The 13088-nt window shown below is 37.5% G+C and overlaps 1 protein-coding gene across 1 annotated transcript in view; it reads left to right on the top strand.

Annotated features, from left to right (window-relative positions):
• LOC109175190 (disease resistance protein RPP13-like) overlaps positions 1-13088 on the top strand; it is a 175606-nt gene that overhangs the window by 47488 nt on the left and 115030 nt on the right. The window lies entirely within an intron of this gene.

Here is a 13088-nt window from a genome sequence, read left to right as displayed (position 1 = left end):
TTCAAGAAGAGCTACGATCTTTTTGCCTTGTCTTTTAGCTTTTGGTCCCTAATAGGCTAATAGTGCCATTAAGATTTGCACTACAAACTTTTGATTGTCTATGTTTTTTCTCGTCAGGCTAGTTACTGACAGAGAAACTGGAAAGCCCAGGGGTTATGGATTCTGTGAATACAAGGATGAAGAAACTGCCCTGAGTGCTCGCCGTAATCTCCAGGGATATGAGATCAATGGTCGCCAATTAAGAATTGATTTTGCTGAGAATGATAAAAATGCTGACAAGAATCGTGGACAAGTAAGATGTTTGGATGTCTAAAATAGATTTAACTCAATTATTATCTTGACACTGGTTTCTAGTGGGCATTGTTCCTCTGTAATGATCTCTTTATGCTCTGCTTATTTGAATTTAAAGTTTATTAAAAAAATTTGGAGCTTTATATTTTATGACACTCTAGGGTTGGCTATTAATATAGTATTTGAGTAAATGTGATACGAACCCGTATCAAGCCGCAGGTCCGGTCCTATCATTTTATAGGCCCAGGGCGTAAAAACAAAAATGGGCCCTGTATTAAATTAATATATATTTTTATAATTAAAATTCAAATTAAATAAGAGAAAATACTAATGTCAAATAACTTGAAGATTCACAAGTTTGTAACAATTATAAATACACATGAAAACAATTCTAGATGCATTCCTAAATTCAAAATAAGCAATAACCGCATTAGTACTTTCATAAATAAAGAATTTAAAAATTGTACTTTTTGTCCCTAAATTTTAAGATAATTGTAAATTTCGTCCCTAAGTGTTAATCATACATACTCACTTTATAAAAATGAATAAATAATTTAAAATCAAATGAGCTTATAGAGAATTACATTATTATTATAATAAATAATAAATAATTTTTAATAAAAATTTATATATATATAAAAAAAACATACAATAAGAGAATAACATAAAATCTTAATTATTGAAAGCAATAAATAAATCAAAATACGCTAAACGTGATAAAAGATATTCATAATGAAATATAATACATAATTAATTGGATAAAATAGTTCAAATAAAAAACACATAATAAATAACACATCTTCTATATTGCTATCATATTTATAAATATTTTTCTTTTTAGTTAAATCAATTTCAAAATTTTCTAAATTAATTTGAATAAGATGATGCACAATAGGACTTCTAAACTACATTGCCTAGAAAATTCATTAAAAAAAAAAACTAAACTATTTTTAATTTTTTTTTTCATAACTAAATCACAAAATATATTACAGATACATAACTCATTATAAAATTCACAAAATAGCACATATTTTAAATATAAATAGTAAATTACTCAAATAAAAATAGATTCAAAATTTGATACGAAACACAAATCAATCTATATTATAAATCTCACTATAATTATAGAAATGTAAAAAAAATCACAAAATTACAAATTAAATTTTAAATAATACAAATTAGAAATATAAATAAATTTCTTAAGTTACAATTTTAATACTATATAATAAATTAAATTTTAAATAATACAAATTAGAAATATAAATAAATTTCTTAAGTTACAATTTTAATACTATATAATAATATCCTAAAGAGTAAGAGAGGAAAAGTTTATTGTATAGAACTATTTTTTTTATTAAAACATTAATGTATGGAAATAGAGATGCGTGTAACAGTATATACATTCTTCCAAAGTTACACAAGACTATGTGTAGACTTGATCCCTGGATCTATAACATATAAACCACATATCTTACCAACTCGGCTAACTTTCACTTTATTAACATGAGGCTATAAAAAATTATTATACATATCTATAGTATATATAAAAGGGTATGTATAGTCTGGTGGGCCCCTTCCAAGCGTGGGCCCTGGGCAAGGGCCCAGCCTGCCCTTGCCCAGGGCCGGGCCTGTCAAGCCGACACCGCTTTGAGTGGATGCAGATTCCAAAGATGGAATTAGAGGAGGGGAAAATGAGAGAGAGAGAGAGAGAGAGAGAGAGAGAGAGAGAGAGAGAGAGAGAGAGAGAGAGAGAGAGAGAGAGATTTCAGAGAAGAAAAAGATAATAATAATTCGCATGTCTTTCCCGTAGCATGCAGGGTGATTATATACTAAGTTACTCCTATTATGTTTAGAACTATGATTCTTAATTAATATGATATATTAACGTATTAGGACTAAACTAATGTATCCTATTACGAATAAACTTAATCTAACAAATGTAATCAGCCATCCATGCCGGTTTCCTTCGTTCTCTCATTGGCCTAGCAGCATGAGTTGTTTCTTTTCTTTCTCCCATTTCTTGATTTTCACCTTCTTCCACTGTGGATATACTCGTATCACTCCCCTTCCCTTCGACGACCACCTTGTCCTCAAGGTGGAGATTCGGGTACCATCGTTCCATTTCATCAGCAGCTTACCAAGTGGCGTTTTCTGGACTAGTATCTGACCATTGCACCAAGACTTGGCGTTGTATTTTTTCATTTTTTAGAACATTTCATTCCCCACAAAGTGCTAGCGGAGTTGAAATTGGTGATTGGCCCACAATTTCTTCCAGTAATTGGACCTCTATATTTTCTTTGGTTTCCATGTGTTTCTTGAGTTGTGAGACATGGAATACTGAATGAATTCTTGCTTGTGGTGGTAGCTCGAGACGGTATGCGACTTCCCCTATTTTTTCCAAGATATTGAATGGACCATAATAGCGTCGTGCTAGTTTGTTAGAGCTTCTACGTGCTATTGATATCTGTCTATATGGTTGTAGACGAAGCCAGACCTTATCTCCTACTGAAAATTTCACTTCGCTTCTTTTGGCATTGGCTTTTTGGGCTATGCGATGCTGAGCTTCCCGAAGATTGAGTTTCAGTTGCCTTATCAATCTGTCACGATCCAACAATAATTCATCTAGTGCTTGCACTGTTGTTGTGTCTTTTGTATACGGTGCTAAGGTGGGTGGTGGTCTTCTATATAATGCTTGAAATGGAGTCATTTTAATGATGTTTTGGTGAAGTTTTAGTATGTCAGGTTCTGAATTATTTTCCTTTCGTATGGTCTCTATAAGTTATGTAATTGGTTTACTTACTGTGAGGAATACTTTCCCATATGATGTGTTTGGAGTTGCCTCATCTTCTCTCCTTGAAAGAGCATCTGCTACTTTATTATTTCTGCCAGGTTTGTACTCTATTTTGAAATTATACCCCATTAATTTTCTAACATAGTGCGGTTGAGTTGGGGTTTGCACTACTTGTTGTAACAACTCCTTTAAGCTCTTATGGTCTATTTGGATGATGAAAAATCTCCCAAGTAGGTACTGTCTCCACTTTTGTACTGCTTCTACAATGGCAAAAAGCTCCATGTTATATGTTGATGAGTTTCTTAAGCGCGATCCCAACTTTTTGCTAAAAAAAAGCAATTGGTCTGTTGTCCTGCACAAGAATTGCTCCAATGCCTTCATTAGATGCATCTGTTTCTACATTGAAAGGCTTACTAAAGTTAGGGAGTCTTAAAACCGGAGTCTTTGTCATTATAGTTTTAAGGGCTGTAAATGCTTCCTCTGCCTTCTGCCCCCATTGGAATGCATCCTTTTTAAGTAAGTCAGTTAGCGGGGCTGCAATGTTGGCATAACCTTTTATGAAACGGCGGTAATATCCTGTTAGTCCCAAGAATCCCCTTAATTGTCGGATGGTTTTTTGGTGTTGGCCAGTTTATCATTACGTTAATTTTGTTAAGATCTGCATGCACACCTTCATTATCTATTATTTTACCAAGATATTCGATAGAAGTTTCACAAAATCTGCTCTTGCTCAACTTTAAGTGGAATGCATATTGTTTTAATGTGCCAAACACTTCTTGTAGGTGGTAAATATGATCCTCCAGTGTTTGGCTATAAACCAAGATGTCATCAAGATCACGATTACAAATTTTCTCAAGAATTGGTGGAGCATGCGGTTCATAGTTGCTTGGAAGGTAGACAGGGCATTCATTAACCCGAAAGGCATGACAAGAAACTCATAATGTCCCTCGTGAGTTCGAAAGGCGATTTTATATATGTCCCGGTCATGCATCCTTATTTGATGATAACATGCCCTAAGATCTAATTTTGTAAACACCATTGCTTGACCTAATTCATCAAAGAGCTCATTTGCAGTAGGAATAGGAAATTGGTCACGTACTGTTGCGTTCAAGGCTCTATAATCTTCACAGAACCTGTAGGTCCCATCTTTCTTTTTTATGAGTAGGACTGGTGATGAGAAAGGGCTTTGACTAGGTCGGATAACTCCTTGATCTAGCATTTCTGTAACAAGCTTCTCAATTTCTTATTTTTGGAAGTGTGGGTAGCGATATGGGCGAACATTGATTGGCTTGGTTCCCGGATGTAAATGAATCCGGTGATTGAAAAATCTATGTGGGGGTAGCGTAGTAGGTGCTTGGAATAGTTTCTCATGCTGCTGAAGTACTACTATAATTTCTGGTGGTATATCTTTAGGGAATTGTACCTCTTCTATAGATTTTTCAGTATTATTTTCTTCTAGCGGGGATTCAGGACCACGTATTAAGAGTAACTCATAGAGTTCCAGTATTTCCTTTGTTATTACTGGAGCTTCTAATTGATTCAGAGTTATTTCTTGTGGTGTCAATGAATGCTTTCCTTGCAATTTAATCTGGTGACCTTTCCATTCAAACTCCATGGACACATTAGCATAGTCATGCTCAACTTTTCTAAGTCCCCGTAACCATTGAATTCCGAACACCATGTCTGGGCCTTGAATTGGAAGTACAAAGAAGTCTACCAAGAATTCAGTGCCTTGTAGTGTCAATGATACTTGTTTGCAGCTGTGGGTACAAGCTAGAGAATCTCCGTTGCCAACATATACCCGAAATGGTGTGACCTTCAAAGCATGTAACTGTAATTGCTCAGCAATTTTGGGTTGCACAAAGTTATGGGTGCTGCCACTATCTATTAAAATCTGTAACTTTCGGCCATTAACATTTCCAAAAGTTTAAGCGATCTGGGATTACCCTGGCCTGCCAATGAGTTTAGACTGGAGATATCTCCTGTGATTATGTCATCTTGCCCATGCACTGTGGTTTCTTCTTCTAAGATTGGATCTTCTATATCATCCTCTTCTGTCCCCATTAACATCAGAAATCTGGTTCGAGACCTATGATTGGTTGACCAACGTTGGTCACAGTTGTAGCAGATACCTTTTTCTCGTTTTTCCCGCATTTCTGCAGGTGTTAATCGTTTGATGGGGAGATTTTGTGTTGATTGAGTTGAGGGTGGTAAAGCTAAAGCTGTTGTTTCCCTTTTGTCTTGGTTTGATGATTGTGTTATAATCGGGGCTGACCGTGTAGTGTTTGCAGATGGTATTTGGCGTTGTTGCCACCTTAAGGGTGCTCGTGCATGTTGGAGCTCAACCTGAATTTCTTCCAATTTTGCTTCATATTCTCGAGCAAGATCAAAAGCTTCCATCAATGTTGTTGGTCGTGCCACCTGCACTTCTCGTCGAATAAGTGGTTTAAGCCCTGCGATGAACATGGAAAGAATGATATGTTCTGCAATCCCTGTAACTTTATTCATTAATCGTTCAAATTCTGCTTGATAAACAGTGACTGTGGTTTGCTGTGTCAATTTTGACAATTTTCCTTGGGAATCCTCAAAACGAGACTCGCCGAACCGCTTTGTGACATTCTGTAAAAATTCCTTCCATGTAGTTAACATTCCATTCCTTTTCATCCATTGACACCACCCAGAAGCATTCCCTTCCATTGTGAATCTTGCTATTCGCAATCGCTGTGTGTCGGGTGTAACATAAAAATCAAAATATTCTTGAATTCTAAGTATCCGGCCAACCGTGAGGGTTTGAGCCATCAAAGCGAGGTAACTCAAGTTTCATATGAAATTGTTGAGTCCATTGGCCACTCTCCGGTTGCAAAGATGGTTGTAGATGATTATCAGGTGGAGGTCCTAAAATTCCATGTGGTTGACGTTGCACTACTGCATTTTTATTTGTTGTTACCATCGTTTCCAACCGTGACATAGAGGTAATGAGTTGTTGAATGAGTTGGTGATTTGTAACAGTTTGTCTATCAAAATTTTCTTACAATTCGGCAATTGCCTGCTGATGAGGACGTTTTTCACACATCCATCAAGTATCAAATTACAGTATAGAGTTTAGATATCGTTCCACTGGAGATGGCTCTTGTAATATTAGGAATTGATGTAAAGTGGAGTTAAGCACAAGCTAAAACTACCCTTTTAGAAGCTAGACCTATCGATAAGGAGATGGTTTGATATGATTAAGCTAATAACATATAAGACAAGTAAAACAAAGGACCGGGACTTGGTTGATTCAAGCTAAGATGCCAAATATTGTACTCAAGATTAGGGAATTAAATAAGGCATAGGGTAAGTGAGATGCACAAAAGTGTCCAAGTACCACTCTCATAACTATTTAGACTTGCAACCTAACCTTAAACTCCACTCTCGTGGCAATTCAACCCAAGGTTGCCCAAGCAAGAACACAAGGCATAAATTCTCCTTAATACTCGAAATACTCTCGTATTGGGCATTAAGTGTGTGAATGTGTGGCTAGTGTACAAGCTCTACTCTCGTAGCAACAAACACACTCCAAATCAAGCATATAATTGGGATCCAACAATCATACACAAATTTCTCAACAAACCCATTTCACACAACAACCCTAGATCACCCAAATAATCCCCTTTATGCAATACAACTCAAATAGGCATCAATAGCAAGAAATCAAACCAAATCCTAGTCCCAAAACACTTAGCTACTCATAATATAACAAAAGATACACAATGTTGAAAGAGTAGTTGAAAGAATAGATGAAAAGTAAAGAGAAGAGATAAAAAGAACACTTCTCTATTGAAGCCTTGAAATCCTAGATTTGCAATGTTCTTGAGCTTGGAAATGGAAAGAAACAACCAATCTACACCTATCTAAGCTATTCTAAAGTTAACCCTAGCTATGGAGTGAAAGATAAATGAAAAGTGTCTTAAAGAGTGGAAAAGTTCGCTTTAAAAAGAGCCAAATCGCGCTGCCAGAAAAAACAGAGAGCTGGCCATGGGTGTGGCCACGCCCGTGGCCACCAGGCAGAAACATCTGCCCAGTGGCCACACCTGTGGCCACCAGGCAGAGAATTTTGCTTGGTAACTACGGGTGCGGGCACGTCGCGGCTAGCCGGGTACGCCTTCGATTGTGTCGGTGATCACTTTGGTGCTCTCCTCAGCCTCAGGTCACGCCATAATCCATCCCAAAAACGTGTTAAACTCTAAACATCACCACTTTGGTTAACCAAATGTATCTTCGTGTTAAGGTGACACCAAAAACTTGATCAAATACTTCATAGAATGCTTCAAAACATCATTTCTTTGTCAAATCACCTAACACACGCAATAAATTCATAAGTGACCAAAATGACTCTATAATATAATGAGTAACAAGCAAAAACACTAAAATGCACAAGGAAAAAGCATTAGTTTTAGACATTCATCAACTCCTCCACACTTAGACTTTTGCTTCTCCTCGAGCAAAAACAAGAACTAAATCACCAAAATAGCACTGAAGTTGATCATACTCCCACTTTGCACAACTTAACAAACCACAATCCAATTCGACACAACACAACTTGTTTCAAGAATCATCTTAGCATTCCACACAAGTTTCATTCTCAAGCCAATAACCAAGCACCAAGATTTATTATAGAACGTGAGGATCAAGTGTGCACAAATACTAAGTTGAGATTATGCAAAAGTTGGCTTTGAATGAGATTCCATAGGCTTGCCCTTCATACTCCCACTAGTTCAACTCTAAGATTGCATGCTAAGATCAAGTAGGACTTTTATTAGGCTTGTAATGGGGCTAAGGGTGAATGGTTGACAAAGAAGGGGTAAGGAAATCGAACAAAAGAGAGAACTTCACACTTATTCACAATTGAGATCGGAAGAGATATGGCATCAAAGAACTAAGGAGCAGCTAACAACTAAACACAAAGCAACACTCTAAAGTAGTGGAGGTTGAAAACAAATTTCAAAGCAAACTAATCAACTTTTATTGAACTTCTTCTTTTTCACATCTTCATTTCTTTTCAACATTTTCATGACTTATTTTTTTTTTCAATTTTCTCATCATTTTTTCTCTCTTCTTTTTTATTTTTTATTTTTTTTATTTTTTTTATTTTTTATTTTTTTATCAAATCAACAAAGAAACACTTTCAATAAATCTAGACCATCACACTTAGATAACATTATAGAGAGTGTTACTAACAAAACAAGCTCCAAAGAGAAAAAGAATCACTTCCAAGAAAAAGAACAAGTGCACTATTCTCTCTAGGGTGGAGGGAAACATTTTGGCTAAGGTTTAAGGGTTAAATGACAGGGGTTAACACAAGAAAAATAAACACAAAGGGGATTAAGTGCTTATTAGCACTTATTGAACAAACACAAAAGGCTCAACGGGGACAACTAGTGGTAAACAAATATGTACAAGGGTAAGTTTAAAGGCTTGGACTAAACAAAAATGGCCTAAATCATTTCAAAACATGCAAATCTTAGATTTCACTTGGAGAGTAATGAGGCAAGTTCTAGCAAAACAACCATTACCGGAATCTCACATAAGCCTTTACTAGCAATGCACCACACACAAGATCAAGAATTTATTCAATTATTAAGGGGTTAACAAGGTCATTGGCAAGAAAATAGATCAATCATGCGTTACACTTTGACTCATCAATCACAAGTTGAGTTGTAACAAGTTCCACCAAGACAAACCACAAACCAACAAAGGGGAGTAATCACAACTACAAGAAGCTACAAGGTGAGATCCTAAATGATTTTAGCAAAAAGGGAGATTTCAACAACTACTAATAGAGGAAACTAAATGCGAGGAGAACAACCTAAAGAAAACTAAATGCTAAAAATAAAAAAAAAATTCTTCCAATGCTCAAGAGCAGGAATAAGCAAAAAATAAAGTCCAAAGTGAACCCCCCACACTTAGACAAAAACATCGTCCCCGGTGTTAGAGAAGTTAGAAACAATAATCAAAGGACAAGGAACGTAACACCAAGAAACAAAAGAAACAAAATCCATCCTTCTAGCATGAACAATTCACAAAAATAATCCAAAAGCGAGGATGAAGAGGATGGAAAGTGCTAGTTCCCTGAAATGATTCATGGGGAGTAGGAGGGGGTTCATGCAACCTACTCGGCTCAAAAAGTGCTAAGTAAATCCAACTAAAGAAAGCATAAAATAAAATAAAAGTGCAGTAAAGCAAATTTAAAATAAAAGAGAAGGGAGTCAGTGCTCCGGAGGCCCTTGAGTGGGGTAGTGATGTGCTCTGAAGTCCTGCCACTGGGTCCACATTTCTGTGACTTGAGTCTCAATATTTCCCACGGAAGCGCGTAAGGACTGGAGTTCATGGAGCACTGTGGATTAGAAGCCATCAAATCTAGAATTCATGTCCGCTCTAAGGCCATCAAACAACTGTTGCTGAAGTGCTTGCATTTGCTCATAGGAGTCTGCCACATGAATGGGTCGGCTTCGGGGGGGAGCTGGGACTTCTTGCTCATGCACACGGTCAGGTATTGGGCGTGAGATTTTTAAATTCAAGAGGCAGGGCTCGGATTGAGGGATCATATGTGCAATGGGCTGCAATTCCTCCAATTGTTTCTCAAAACCCAAGCTCTTTAGTAGCTTCGTAACAAAAGGTCCAATGTACGGTGTTGCTAGATCCTTGTTTGTGTGCTTGTGGAACATGCTAGCCATAACAACACCCAAATGGATTGGAACCTTGTTGACAATGCTGTAGAGACATAAAAGATCAATTTTGCTCACTACCCCGGGAGAAGACTTTCGGCCTGTGAATGAGTGGGCAAAAATATTGTGGATGATCCTCAACTCTGGTGGAAGTTCACTTTGCTTGCTAATACCCGGATCCTCTTAGCCTTGAAGAGAAATTTGGTCCCAAAATGCTTGCCGGCCTGGAGGATCGGGGACATCGGTCACGATTTCATGGAGTTATGCTCGTCGAACTCCTCTCTCATGTAAAAACCCAAGTGGATAGCCAAGTCATCTGCACTAAGTTGAAATTCCTTCCCAAATACCATGAATTTGATGTCCATCTTGCTTTGTTTATGAGCCTCTCTTGGGCAAGAAAGTGTTGCAAGGATTTCCAAAGTGGGTAGGGCATAAGTGGGCTCACGGAAATGGAGGAAAAAATACTCCCACTCTGGTAGGCCTTCAACGAGCTCGAATACCTTGTCCTTAATGCCAAACTGAACAAGCACGAGCGGATGCAAATGTCTTACTTCTCAAAACCTTTCTTTCTTCCAATTTTCGTACTTTTCTTCCAACTCCTTATTGTCAAAATGTGGGGATTCCTCCTCTCGGGCTTGAATATATGTGCTCCCCTCTTGTACTTTACTAGACTCCCCCGTGTCAATTCTTGGCCTTTTCTTTTTGTTAGGGGGAGCAGACTTCTTCTTTGGTGGCATTTTTTTTTTTTCTACAAAGACATCATATAAAGAAAAGCAATACCACCAAATTCCAAATGCAATCAATTTCAAAAGAAGTTAAGCATTTAAGCATAAACAAAAATTGGAACTTTGAACAAGAGTGAATTCATTATGCACAAGTATTCAATATTCAAAGAAAAATAAAATCACCAAAATCCATTCATCAAAATATATGTGAATCAAAAACCATTCATCATCATGTTAGCAAAAAATGCAAGCAAAGCCGAAGTGTGTATCAAGAGACAAAGTCTAAGCTTCAACAATTAAAGAATTAAGCACCAAAGAGCTATACACACTATTTCCAAAAGCTAAAGAGCATGAAAAATCACAAAAATATCCAAAATAAAAAAAAAGAAAATTCGGATTTTGCAAGAGGGTTCCAAAAATATAAACATTAGAGTCCAAAAAATTCAACAATTTAAGCACAATGGAGCATAAATATATACACATGAATAACCGGTGCTTCACATAGAGCCTTTTTTATCCTACAAAAAGAATTCAGATTTTGCTACACAATGGAGCATAAATATATTACACAATTCGGATTTTGCTCGAGCATTGCCCCCACCGCATAGTCATTTGCATCACACATGAGTTCAAAGGGTAAGCTCCAATCAGGTGGTTGAATAATCGGTGCTTCACATAGAGCCTTTTTTATCCTACAAAAAGAATCAAGACAAGCATTATCGAAATAAAATTCAACATCTTTAGCAAGAAGGTGAGTGAGGGGCTTAGCAATTTTTGCAAAGTCTTGTATAAACCGGCGGTAGAAACCGGCATGCCCCAAAAAGCTTTTAATACCCTTTACAGTGGTGGGTGGTGGCAACTTCTCAATAACTTCAATTTTTGCCAGATCAACCTCTATACCCTTGTCGGAGATTTTGTGCCCCAAGACAATTTCCTCGGTCACCATGAAGTGGCATTTATCCCAATTAAGAATAAGATTGGCCTCTTGGCATCTCTCCAACACTTTATCCAAATTAGCCAAACAACCATCAAATGTAGTGCCATAAACCGAGAAATCATCCATGAAGACTTCCATGATTTCTTCAACAAGATCCGAAAATATAGCCATCATGCACCGTTGAAAAGTTCCCGGTGCATTGCATAACCCAAAAGACATCCTTCTAAAAGCAAATGTACCATAAGGGCATGGGAAGGTAGTCTTTTCTTGATCTTCCGGATGAATCATGATTTGAAAGTATCCCGAGAAACCATCCAAGAAGCAAAAGTAGTTATACTTAGCCATTCTCTCCAACAATTGATCAATGAAAGGCACGGGGAAATGATCTTTTCTCGTGGCTTTGTTGAGTTTCCTATAATCCACACACATGCGCCACCCCGTGACCAAACGTGTAGGAATGAGCTCATTGTTCTCATTTGGCACAACGGTGAAGCCCCCTTTTTTAGGCACCACATGAACCGGGCTCACCCATTTACTGTCGGAGATCGGATAGATGATTCCCGAATCAAGCAACTTAATGATCTCCTTTTTCACCACATCCTTCATATTAGGATTCAACCTTCTTTGATGCTCAACCGAAGGTTTGTGCCCCTCTTCAAGATAAATCCGATGCATACAATAAGAGGCATTAATCCCAATAATATCATCAATAGTATACCCGATCACTCTTTTATGCTTTCTCAAAACAAGCAACAATTTGTCAAGTTTCTCATCTTCCAAACTTGCATTGACAATTACGGGGTAAGTAGAATTTTCACCAAGGAAGGCATACTTTAAATTTGATGGTAATGCCTTGAGCTCAACCTTTGGAGCATCCTTCTCCTTAAGCAAATTTTTCCCTACTTCAAAAGCAAGTTCTTCAATGATCAGGACTTCAGGTGGTGTCAAAGTAGTATCATCATCCAGGAATTTCACACTTTCATTGATCCCCTCCATCTCATGACTTTCCTCTATGGCATCACCAATGAATTTTTCAAGAGGATCTTTGACATGATTGTTTGCAAACTCTTGTACACAATCTTCAATAATATCCATTCTAAAACACTCATCGGCACAAGAAGGATTTTTAGCCATCTTGAAGATATTGAATTCGACTTTGTCATCCCCAACCTCAATAACCAAAGTGCCCCTCTTCACATCAATCACTGCACCCGCCGTAGCTAAGAAAGGTCTCCCTAGAATGATTGGAATCCTATCATCCTCCTCCATCTCTAAGACCACAAAGTCTCCCGGAATGAAATACTTGTCAATTTTTACCGGTATATCTTCTAGGATTCCAACGGGGTGCTTGACTGAATGATCCGCCAATTGTATAGTCATGGAAGTGGTCTTGGGATCGCCCAACTTTAACCTCTTGCATAGTGAATAAGGAATGAGGCTAACACTAGCCCCCAAGTCACACAATGCCCTACTCACCACCGCACCTCCAATCACACAAGGGATTGAGAAACTTCCCGGATCTTTTAACTTTGGAGGTAGCTTGCTTTGAATTATGACACTTGATTCCTCACTCATGGCTATGGTGGCTTGCCCTTCAAACTTCCTTCTATTGGATAGAATCTCCTTCAAGAATTTAG

The sequence above is a fragment of the Ipomoea nil genome, unplaced genomic scaffold (assembly GCF_001879475.1).
Source record: "Ipomoea nil cultivar Tokyo-kokei standard unplaced genomic scaffold, Asagao_1.1 scaffold0684, whole genome shotgun sequence".
NCBI classification, from domain to species: Eukaryota; Viridiplantae; Streptophyta; class Magnoliopsida; order Solanales; family Convolvulaceae; genus Ipomoea; species Ipomoea nil.
Note: the sequence above shows the minus strand (reverse complement) of the source record. Positions and strands in the feature narration are given on the sequence as shown.